Here is a 13,220-nt window from a genome sequence, read left to right as displayed (position 1 = left end):
GACCGAAGTCCGGAACTAACTGCATCAGACCGAAGTCCGGAACTGACTGGGACCTTGTCCCCTGCATCGGACCGAAGTCTGGAACTAACTGCATCGGACCGAAGTCCGGAACTGACTGGGACCTTGTCCCCTGCATCGGACCGAAGTCCGGAACTAACTGCATCGGACCGAAGTCCGAAACTCACTGAACATGGCATAGCATAACACATCAACTAGCATAACACATATACGACATGCTACATCGGGCCATGGCCCGGAACACATAATACTTAACACATAAAACATAGCACACAAATCCTGTTCGAACCACGAAGGCATCGAACATACTAACTGCTGCATCGGACCTAAATCCGGAAACTACTGCTAACTGAACAGGCCGGCATTGTGGCCTTAGACCCGTTCCTACTGGAAGGAAACTCACCTCGTAAGCTGGCTGCTGAGTGTGTGTGGCTCGGAAAGCTAATGGCGGCTGCTCCTGAATCTCCTCGGCTACAAGTCCATAAACAGACTCAATCAAATACTAAACACTACACTTGGGGTAAAATGACTCTTTTACCCTTGGTCAAAGTCAACTCACTCTGGGCTGACTCGCCGAGTCGGGCTACCCAACTCGCCGAGTCCTAGTCTCATCTCTCAGCTCTTCACGCTGCTACTCGTCGAGTGGGGCATCGACTCGACGAGTACCCTCTGGATCCAAGAACTCAGACAATCTTCATCCGACTCGCCGAGTCGTATGAACAGACTCGACGAGTTGTTCTTGATCCAAGAAGATTGCCTTGGACTCGCCAAGTTGTATGAACAAACTCGTCGAGTCCCTCCATCACTGAGTCCACTCTCAACTCGCTGAGTCCACTTCCTGACTCACCTCGTCCACTCGACACTGCTAAAACTGAAGGACTTGGGACTCACGACCCAACTCGTCGAGTCGTTCTTCCGACTCGGCGAGTCTCCGCCATGCAACAAATTTTTACTTGATTTTGTTTGAATCCACTGCATACAATTGATAGATCTGAGTCCAATAAGCTGTTTTACCACGTAAAGTTTCCAACTTTACGTGCACAACCTCATGAATAAGGGAAACAAGGCTAAAAGATGCATAAAATGGATAGATCTATGGCTAACATGCAATATAACCCCAAAAAGACAGTAGATCTGGACTCTACAACACCCCAACACTCAGATCCATAGATATATCGACTTAATAAGACGTTCATGCAAGTGAAAGGCTTGAAACAAGCACCAACTAGCTCTTAGGAGAGCCCTAATGGAAGTTTGAAGCATAAAATAAGATGGAACTCCGAAAATACCTCAATAAACTCTGATTTGGCCTTGGATCTTTGCACTCCAACTCGTTTCCTTGCTTCTTTCTTCTTCTCCTTCTTCACACCTTCACAAAAATGGCACCAAATCACTCACAAGCTCTCAAGGGAGGATTAGGGTTCTAACACTGTGTTCTCAGGGTGAGGGACGCGAGAATGGAGGCTATAAGGTGGTTTAAATAGTGGGCAAACTCGGGGATTTAGGGTTTCACCCAGACAGATGGACTCGCCAAGTCGGGGATATGGACTCGTCGAGTCCCCGGCTCACGCGTGCCCTCAGACGCGACCCGACTCGGCGAGTCAGGCTAGAACTCGCCGAGTCCCTCTAGAAAACTCACTATAATTACCAATAAATCAACATACCGGGAACGGGTCGTTACAATTCTGTTGGATAAAGTGTCTTAGTCCATAACTATTTCTGGTATGTACTTGACCCGACCCGGCATGGTCCATTTGGGTTGCATGGCACCATGCAATTGGATAGACTAAATGAGAGAAATAACACTTGGAGATTATTAATATATTATAAGTTCTAATATATTAATAATATTATTTGATTAGTTTGATCAAGAATTAATTTAGAATTAATTAAGTGATCAAAAGATAACTAATTAAATATATGGGTTGATTAGGTAAATCATCCATATCTTGTATAGTGGGCTAAAAGGCTCCATGGACTATCAAGTTGGGTTCCACCCATAGGATGCTCCATGGATGCTCCATGGGTGTTACAAACCCATGGATCATGGAAATGAAGAGTCATGACACATTAGGGTTTAATCCTAGATGTGTCAACACTATATAAGTAACATATTCTCCACCCAAAATCGGCTACACTAAGAAATAAGAGGGCTTGGCCGATTTTGAAGAAGTGAGTATTCTCTCATAAGTTCTTCCAAGAGCATTTGGTGTTGTGTGAAGCATTTGAGGCATCACACTTGGGGTGCTAGGCTCACAAGGTTTCAAGGAACACAAACAACAACAAGGTAAGTTATTCTATCTATACTTTATGTTAAAATTGTTCCCCATGTATGCTAGATAGGAATATAACCTTGGAATTCAACTTTGCATGACAATTAGACAAACATAGATCCAAGGTTATTAGGGTTGCATGTACACTTAGGAAGTGTTAGAATGCTCAAAACCCATCAGTGGTATCAGAGCCTAGGCTTGTTTGTTCTTATTTGTGCTTAAAAGTTGAAAACAGAATCAGAAATTTTGCTGTCTGCGAATGGACTCGTCGAGTCCATAGGGGGGACTCGTCGAGTCCATGAGTATCTTCAACCAACTCGGCGAGTCAGTTTATGCACTCGGCGAGTAGGGTCGAATGAGTGCAGAATTTCGATTCAGTTGCTAGAAAATGAATTAGAAACATTACCCTAAACTGTTTTGGTAATTGAAAACTTGTTTTTGGTGGTGTAATGTCTTTGCTAATTCATTTACAACAACTAGTTATCAAAATTACAAAGTTTTATGTAATTTTTGATTGTGTTCATATTCATGTTCTTGTTCTTATGATGTTTTAGATGATCATAGGAATTATTTGTAACCTATGTGGTAGATTAATTCTTGGTCATAATGTGTTTTAATGGAGTCCATAACTTATCCTTAAGTTATGGAAAACCAAGAGTCACACTTGAGGTAAAACCATTAAGAAAACACAAGAGTTAGAAAAATGAAGAGTCTTCATTTTATTACTCTATTAAACTCATAAGTTACAAGAAATGAAAAGTTTTGAAAGTTACAAAACTTGCCCTCAAGTTTTGGAACAAGTAAAGTTAAGTTAAAACTTTAAGTTCCAACCCCTAGAATTTTAAAAGTTAAAATTCAACCCTTATACTTATATTATGATGATTTAATAATTATATATATATATGTATAAGAATAAAGTCGTCTTACCGCTAGTACGCCTCATTCACGAAGCCGGTCTATAAGGTGGGTATAAGGTTGTTGCCTATAAAATGGTGACTTAATGGGTGTATATTCTCACCCACCGCTTGCTTGACTGGTGGAGGGTCGTTAGCCGAACGGGTAAGACAAGGACTTATAAATTCTCATTCAAAGTATGATGAATATAATAAAGTAACTAAATGTTTATTAAATTCCCAATCTTAGTTACTTTAGGAAAAATGTGAATAAGGTGCTAATCCATGAAATTACACTTTACACTTTGTCTAAGTCGTTGGTGGAGCGTGTGTGGTTAACCGACACACTAACTTGTACTTAACAAGGTAGGTAAAGGGTGACTTAAGGTTTATTATAGTATCGGTGGAGTGTGTGTGGTTTACCGGCACATCGATTGAGTGATAAACTTTAAGGGTACCAAGTGATTTGCATGGTTACTTCACACCTCGTTTTGTGATCCTCGGCATCCCAATCACAAAACCTGGAGGGCACTCCCGAGATTGAAACATGCCTTTGAAAAGTTCATTGGATCTCAAAGAATCTAGGAATTTCTAAAACCAATAAAAACTAAATATCTAATATTTCGGTTTTCGTGGTGGAAATTGGTGAATCGTCATTCACCTACCTTTCAAATATGGTATAGCTTAGATTACGGCATACCTCTTCTAAGTTATATTATATTGTGATTGGATCCTAGCCTTAATATTACATTTGGGTGTTTTATTAAGGACTCTCTTAAATCTAAACTAAACTTGTTCTTCTCTTTCAGATGTCTTCAAACAATGCTTCTGGCTCGAATCCTAATGGCTCCTTTACTCTTATGAGTTTGTGCGGAAAAGTCACCTTTGATGGATCCAACTTTAATAAATGGATCAGAAACATCAGGATGATTACCCGCTACGAGGACAAAGAATATGTCCTTGACAAGGAGCTTAAGGAAATTGATGAGTCCACTGCAACTCCACAGGAGATCGCTGACTTTCATACTCATGAAAGAGATGCAACCAAGGTGGCTTGCATCATGTTGGCCACCATGACAGCTGAACTCCAAAAGTCTTATGAAGATTTCTACCCTTATGAAATGCACCAAGATTTGATGGAAAGATACCATCAAAGTGCACGACAAGAGAGGTACGAAGTCATCTGCTCCATGATAACAACCATGATGAAGGACGGAGAGTCTGTCACGAGCCACATGCAGAAAATGCAAAGGTATGTGGATCGTTTGCTGAAGCTTAATGTGAACCTCCCTGAGGAGCTTGCAATAGATATCATTTTGCACTCCTTACCATCTTGTTATGATCAATTCCGCATGACATATCACATGAACAAGGAAGAGGTCACCCTCAGCAAACTTCAGGGACTTCTCAAGACCGCAGAAACAGGTCTTAAGGGGAAGTCGGTTGCTATCACTCCTACTCCAGACTCAACTCCGGTCTTGGCAATCGGGCAAAGCCGAGGGAGGAAGAGAAAGAGATCTTCAAAGGGTACCAAGGCTCGGACCCTTGATGGCTCTTCTTCAAGTGGAACCAAGAAAGGTTTCATTACTCCTTCTTCTGACCCAAAAGAGGCTGAATGCTTCTATTGCCATGAAAAAGTTCATTGGAAGCGGAACTGCCCAAAGTACCAGCAAGATGTGAAGGATGGGAAAGTCAAACACAACCATGTAGGTATTTACACTATCATTTCTAATAACTCACCCCATTCGAAATCTTGGGTCCTTGATACCGGTTGCGGTATTCATATTTGTTGTGACTTGCAGGGACTAGGAAGAAGTGAGAATGTGGAGCAAGGAAGAATAAACTTAATCATGGGGAATAGGAAAGTTACACCTGTCACCAAGATTGGAGTTTATACTTTATCGCTAAGTAGTGGGTTAAATTTAGATTTGAATAAATGTTGTTATTCGCCAGAAATGGCAAGAAATATTATTTCCTTTCATGCATTGTACAAACAAGGTTTCACCTTTTCGTTTGATAATGAAGTTGGTTCGATTAATGCTTTCTTTAATAATGTACTTTATTTTAAAGCATTACCTTGTGATGGTGTGTATGAAGCTGTATCTATTGTAGATAACTTAGGAAATAATGTTTTGTGTATTGATTCTACTAATAATAATAACTTGGATAAAGCATCATTATGGCATTGTCGTCTTGGACATATAAGCAAGAAACGCATAGGCCAACTCCAAAAAGATGGAGTCTTGGAGTCGTTTGACCTAAAGTCAAATGATAGTTGCGAATCATGCTTACTTGGAAAAATGACAAAGTCACCCTTCACAGGCTCGTGTGAAAGGGGTGAAGGTTTGTTGGACCTTATACACACGGATGTGTGTGGACCATTCAAACATGCCACAAGAGATGCTAATCGTTATTATTTGACTTTTACTAATGATTACAGTAGATATGGATATGTCTACTTAATCAAGCATAAGTCAGAGACTTTCGAGAAGTTTAAGGAATTTAAACAGGAAGTCGAGAATCAATTGGGCAGGAACATTAAGATGCTTCGATCCGATCGAGGTGGTGAGTATCTTAGTTCAGAGTTCCTCGACTATCTAAAGGAATGTGGGATTGTCTCACAATTGACACCTCCCAGGACACCGTAGTTGAATGGTGTGGCTGAGAGGCGTAATCGAACCTTGTTGGACATGGTTCGTTCCATGATGAGTCGAGCTTCGCTACCAATCTCATTCTGGGGGTATGCCTTAGAGACTGCCGCCCATATCCTTAATCTAGTCCCTACAAAGAAAGTTGCCAAAACTCCTCACGAGATGTGGACTGGTAAAGTACCTAAACTAGACCACATCAAGATTTGGGGATGCGAGGCTTTCGTGAGACGCGAGACTCATGATAAGCTAGAACCTCGAAGCGAGAGGTGTATTTTCATCGGCTACCCACAGCAATCCTTTGGTTACCTCTTCTACAGACCTAGTGACAATGTGGTCTTTGTAGCAAGAAGAGGAGTCTTTCGAGAAAGAGAGTTTATAAGCCAAGGAGACAGTGGGAGGCAAATTGATCTTGAAGAAATTCAAGAGTCAAGTGGTGAAGGAACTTCAAACTCTAGCCCTCAACTTGAGGAGGAAACTCCTGTTGAGCCAATTGACGAATCTGTACCTCTGAGGCGTTCCACGAGAGTTAGGAGTGCACCTGAGCATTACTATGGATTCCATATTACTGCAGAAGGTGAGACACTTATTAGTGATGAGACACTAGTAAGTCAAGATGACCCTAACAGCTACGAGGAAGCCATGGCAGGCCCCGAGTCTGCTAAATGGAAAGAGGCTATGGATAGCGAGATACAATCCATGTATGACAATCAAGTTTGGAACTTGGTTGAGAATGTACCAGGTTGAAAGACTGTAGGGTGCAAATGGGTCTTCAAAAAGAAGACCGACATGGATGGTAAAGTACACACTTATAAGGCTAGACTGGTTGCAAAAGGCTTCTCTCAAATTCCTGGAGTGGATTATGATGAGACCTTTTCTCCGGTAGCCAAGATTAAGTCTATTCGGGTTCTGTTAGCCATAGCTGCATTTCATGACTATGAAATTTGGCAAATGGATGTCAAAACCGCTTTCCTTAATGGAAAGTTGGCTGAAGATGTTTACATGAGTCAGCCAGAGGGTTTTGTCAGTAACGAGTACCCTAATAGAGTGTGTAAGCTTGAAAAATCCATTTATGGATTAAAGCAAGCACCTCGCAGATGGAATCTTTGCTTTGATGAAAAGGTCAAGGAATTTGGCTTTTCTAGGAGTGAAGATGAATCTTGTGTATATGTCAAGGCTAGTGGGAGTATAGTTAGCTTTTTGGTATTGTATGTGGATGACATACTACTCATAGGAAATGACATTCCAACCCTGCAGGAAGTAAAGTTCTGGCTTGGAAAGTGTTTCGCTATGAAGGACCTTGGTGAAGCTGCCTATATTTTGGGGATAAGGATCTTGAGAGATCGGAGTAAAAGACTAATTGGACTTAGTCAAAGTACCTACTTGGAGAAGGTTCTGAAGAGATTTAGAATGCAACACTCCAAGAAAGGAGAGTTGCCCATCCAGAGTAGCGCCAAGTTGAGTAAGACACAAAGCCCTAGCACTGAGGCTGAGATAGCAGAAATGAGTCGAGTACCTTATGCTTCGGCTGTAGGTTCGATCATGTATGCTATGACGTGTACTCGACCTGATGTAGCCTTTGCCTTGAGCATGGTTAGCAGGTTTTAGGGGAACCCTGGCAAGGCACACTGGATTGCGGTAAAGAATATTCTCAAGTACCTACGAAGGACTAAGGACTGGGTCCTTACCCTCGGTGGGAGTGATGACTTGAGAGTTGTAGGGTATAGTGATGCTAGCTTCCAGACTGATAGGGATAACTTCCGCTCTCAGTCGGGCTGGGTCTTTACCCTAAATGGAGGAGCAATTTCTTGGAAGAGTTCCAAGCAAGAGACAGTGGCAGATTCTACTTGTGAATCAGAGTATATTGCAGCTAGTGAAGCGGCAAAGGAGGCGTTATGGCTGAGGAACTTCATTGGAGACCTTGGAGTTGTACCAGCTATTAAAGAGCCAATGGAAATTTTCTGTGATAGTGAAAGTGCTGTTGCCTTAGCCAAGGAACCAAGGGATCACGGGAGATCCAGACACATCGACAGAAAATACCATTTCATCAGACATCGGATCGAAGAAGGACTCCTCGTGGAAAAGAGGGTATCATCAGATGAGAATCCGGCAGATCCCCTCACGAAGGGACTGACTCGGGTTAAGCATCTCCAGCATGCTCGGAGCATAGGGCTGAAGGATGATATTAGATTTAGTAGTTAGATAACCTCGAAATTTGTAAAGTGTAATTGACATTTGATGATGAATAAAAGTGTTTTATTTATGAGTAAAGTGTTGCTATCTCTTGTCAATCGTTTACTATATTTCTTTTGCATGTTTTGACTTCCAGAATAATTTTGTTTGGTATAACATATTATTCAAACCTCCACAGTCGGTCATATGTCGGAAGTAGGTATGAATCAAGACTGTCATGAGTTCTCATAAGTTCGGACAAGGCTACAACTATCATGAGTGCTCATAAGTTCTGAGCATTGGACTCAACCCACGCTCACTGGAATCACTTCATGGAATTCTATCTCGAGTGATCGTGAGACGGTAATATCATATAAGTCTTTAAACCTAGAGATATGATTTGTTACTTACAAGTTGGTTATGCATTGATTGTACGAAAAACGCATTGGTAACTCGATGTTATAAAATCGCGCTCTTATGTGTAATTCAATGAGTAGTAGAACAAACATATGAGTCGAAGTTTATCTGTTCCTTCTTGGATTAGAAGCTGATATCTGGGCCCCTCGATGATTTTGTTTAGACCTATGTACCGGGCCCGGTCAGAACTAAATTGATGTGTTCAATGAAGTTCTTTGTCAAACAAATCGGAAATCGGGAAACAAATGTTGGACAATAAGTAAGACATTGTTCCATGTATTTGTCCGACTGATATCTAGAACAGAGGATTATATGATCACTTATCTTAAATGGCGTACCATCATCTTCTCAGTTTCGAGAAACCTTGAAAAGAGCTACGATTGCCGATCGGTTCCTGAAGTCATACTTGCAGTAATAGTTATTAGACTTATCCAAGTGGGAGACTGTTGGATAAAGTGTCTAAGTCCATAACTATTTCTGGCATGGTCCATTTGGGTTGCATGGCACCATGCAATTGGATAGACTAAATGAGAGAAATAACACTTGGAGATTATTAATATATTATAAGTTCTAATATATTAATAATATTATTTGATTAGTTTGATCAAGAATTAATTTAGAATTAATTAAGTGATCAAAAGATAACTAATTAAATATATGGGTTGATTAGGTAAATCATCCATATCTTGTATAGTGGGCTAAAAGGCTCCATGGACTATCAAGTTGGGTTCCACCCATAGGATGCTCCATGGGAGTTACAAACCCATGGATCATGGAAATGAAGAGTCATGACACATTAGGGTTTAACCCTAGATGTGTCAACACTATATAAGTAACATATTCTCCACCCAAAATCGGCTACACTAAGAAATAAGAGGGCTTAGCCGATTTTGAAGAAGTGAGTATTCTCTCATAAGTTCTTCCAAGAGCATTTGGTGTTGTGTGAAGCATTTGAGGCATCACACTTGGGGTGCTAGGCTCACAAGGTTTCAAGGAACACAAACAACAACAAGGTAAGTTATTCTATCTATACTTTATGTTAAAATTGTTCCCCATGTATGCTAGATAGGAATATAACCTTGGAATTCAACTTTGCATTACAATTAGACAAACATAGATCCAAGGTTATTAGGGTTGCATGTACACTTAGGAAGTGTTAGAATGCTCAAAACCCATCAAATTCTCCCCCACTTGTCTCAGACTTCGTCGTCAAAGTCTGCTACGGCTGGATCTGCAAATAACTCTGGGTAGTGCGCTCTCATCTCCTCCTCGGCCTCCCACGTCCATTCAGACCCCTTCCGGTGCTGCCACTGCACCTTTACTAGCTGAATTACCTTGTTCCTCAAGGTCTTGGTCTTCCGTTCCAGAATCGCGATCGGCTTCTCGATATAATTTAGGCTGCTATCAACCTGAATGTCCCCTAAGGGAACAACTGCTGTCTCATCCACCAAACACTTCCTCAACTGCGACACGTGGAAGGTGTTGTGTATCAGACTAAGCTCCTCAGGAAGATCTAACCGATAAGCAACCCGACCCACCCGGGCCAAAACCCTGAAGGACCAATAAATCTGGGGCCCAATTTGCCCCTCTTTCGGAACCTGATGACACCTTTCCAAGGTGAGACTTTCAGAAGAACCATATCCCCCACCTGGAACTCTAAGTCCGAACGCCTCCTGTCGGCGTAGCTCTTCTGCCGAATCTGCGTAGTCTGCAGCCTACTACGGACCTGCTGGATCAACTCAGTCGTCTTGAGCACCACTTCGGTACTCCCGATAACTCGCTGACCGACCTCGCCCCAACAAATCGGGGTCCTGCACTTCCTGCCATATAACATCTCAAAAGGAGGTCGATCAATGCTCGCATGATAACTGTTGTTATACGAGAATTCCGCTAACGGAAGATACGTATCCCAACTGCCCCCAAAGTCTAGAACACATGCCCTAAGCATGTCCTCGAGAGTCTGAATCGTCCTCTCGCTCTGCCCGTCAGTCTGAGGATGGAAAGCGGTGCTTAAATGGAGACGAGTACCCATCTCGTCGTGGAATCGCTTCCAGAATCTGGACGTGAAATGAACATCTCGGTCCGACACCACCGATACCGGCACTCCATGACGTGCCACAATCTCTCGCACATAGATATCGGCTAACTTTTCCGCCGATATACTCTCCTGAATCGGAATAAATTGGGCACTCTTCGTCAACCGATCCACTACTACCCATATCGAGTCCACCCCGCGTGCGGTCCTAGGGAGTTTGGTGACAAAATCCATGGTGATGTCCTCCCATTTCCACACGGGAATGTCTAACGGCTGCATCTTGCCGTGAGGTCTCTGGTGCTCCGCCTTGACCTTCCGACAGGTCAAACATCTCTCCACATACCAAGCGACATCTCGCTTCATGCAGGGCCACCAATAATCCGATCGAAGATCTCGATACATCTTCGTCGCCCCTGGGTGGATAGAAAACCGAGACTTATGAGCCTCGTCCATCAATACTTGCCGTACCCCACCCTAGTACGGTACCCATATCCTACCATGAAGTGTCAACAAACCACGACTGTCGTAATCAAATGAAGCTACTCGGCCCACTATCCTTTCACACTTCTGTCTCTCCTCCTTGAGGCCCTCCATCTGAGCCTCCTTGATCCGCTCCAACAACGGAGTGATTACTGTCATTCTCATACACAGATCCCTGATAGGGGCCGTCGACACCTTGCGGCTCAGGGCGTCGGCCACCACATTGGCCTTCCCTGGATGATAAAGGATCTCACAGTCATAGTCCTTCAGCACGTCTAACCATCTCCTCTGTCTCATGTTCAAACTCGGCTGATCCATAAGATATCGCAAACTCTTGTGATCCGTGTAAATAGTACAGCGGACGCCAAAAAGGTAATGTCTCAAAATCTTGAGGGCAAACACAACTGCCCCCAGCTCCAAATCGTGGGTAGGATAATTAGCCTCGTGAGGCTTCAACTGTCTCGAGGCATAAGCTACTACATGGCCTCGCTGCATCAACACTGCTCCCATACCTGTGATCGAAGCATCACAATAGACTATGAAATCCTCTACTCCCTCTGGCAAGGTAAGGATCGGAGCCTCGCACAATCTCTGCCTGAGAGTCTCGAACGCCGCCTGCTGCTCAGGCCCCCAACAAAAAACCACCGACTTCTTGGTTAGTCGGGTGAGCGGCACTGCTATCTTGGAGAAGTCCTGAATAAATCTCCGATAATACCCTGCCAACCCCAGGAAGCTCCGAATCTCAGATGGAGACCTCGGGACCTCCCACTGCATCACAGCCTCAATCTTGGCCGGATCTACCAAAATACCCTTCTGGTTGACGAGGTGACCAAGAAACTGCACCTCACGCAACCAGAACTCACACTTGGAGAACTTTGTGAAAAGTCTCTCCCTCCTCAAAGTCTCCAACACCTCCCGCAGGTGCTCCTCATGCTGCCCCTGGGTCTTGGAATACACCAAGATGTCATCTATAAACACTATTACTGACCGATCCAGCATCGGTCTGCACACGCGGTTCATGAGATCCATGAACGCGGCTGGGGCATTGGTGAGCCCAAATGGCATCACCACGAACTCATAATGACCATACCGGGTCCTGAAAGCAGTCTTCTGTACATCCTCATCTCTAACCCTCATCTGATGATAACCGGAGCGTAGATCGATCTTGGAGAACCAAGACGCTCCCTGAAGCTGATCAAACAAGTCATCTATCCTCGGAAGTGGGTAACGGTTCTTCACCGTTACTTTGTTCAACTCCCGATAATCAATGCACATACGATGCGACCCATCCTTCTTCCTCACAAATAAGATCGGCGCTCCCCAAGGCGAACTGCTCGGCCGAATGAAACCCTTGTCTAACAGCTCCTGAAGCTGTGTAGACAACTCCTGCATCTTAGGGGGAGCAAGTCGATACGGTGCTTTGGCTATCGGAGCCGCACCAGGAACTAGGTCGATCCTGAACTCAACCTGCCTCTCTGGAGGTATTCCCGACAAATCCTCGGGAAACACATCCGGGTAGTCACGAACAACAGCAACATCATCAATCGCCGTCTTGCCCTTCTCCCGGGCATCCAAGACGTAAGCTACAAAACCGGCGCAACCCTGCTGAACATAGCGCCTCGCCCTCGCGGCGGAACAAAAGATCGGTCCTCGCTGGGGCCTCTCGCCCTGAATCACTATCTCTCCCCCACTGGGAGTGCGAACCCTCACTAGCTGTAGCTCACAATCAATCACCGCCCCATTGGGGCTCAGCCAATCCATGCCCACAATAACCTTATTCCCACGCAGGGGAATAGGAACCAGGTCCACTGAAAACTGCTCATCAAATATCTAAAGGGAACACCCTCTATGTACTCTGCCGACCCTCACGGTCCTATCATCTGCTATCTCAACCTCTAGTGGACAATCCAGCTCCCCTGGAGTTCTGCTAAATCTCTTGCTAAGTGCAAGCGATACAAAGGATCGGGTAGCCCCCGAATCGAACAATACCAAAGCAGGGATGCCGTTCACCGAGAACGACCCTAAATAAAACATATCATCAAGTAATATTCAAACAATATAATAACAATTAAAGATGAAGGAAAGATTCATACCCGTCAACACATCAGGAGTCGCTCGTGCCTCCTCTGCTGTCATCTGAAATGCCCTGCTCTTCGCCACCGGCGCATCAGCTCGGCCCTGCCGGCCATCCGTAATCCTCAGGGTGGCAGGGGCAGGTGCAACCATCTTCCCTGCTGCAGCTAAACTGGGACACTGGGACCTTTTGTGTCCCCTCTGATTGCAC

The sequence above is a fragment of the Lactuca saligna genome, chromosome 7 (assembly GCF_052625555.1).
Source record: "Lactuca saligna cultivar CGN05327 chromosome 7, ASM5262555v1, whole genome shotgun sequence".
Taxonomy (NCBI): Eukaryota; Viridiplantae; Streptophyta; class Magnoliopsida; order Asterales; family Asteraceae; genus Lactuca; species Lactuca saligna.
The sequence above is the reverse complement of the archived record's forward strand: the minus strand, read 5'-3'. Positions refer to the sequence as shown.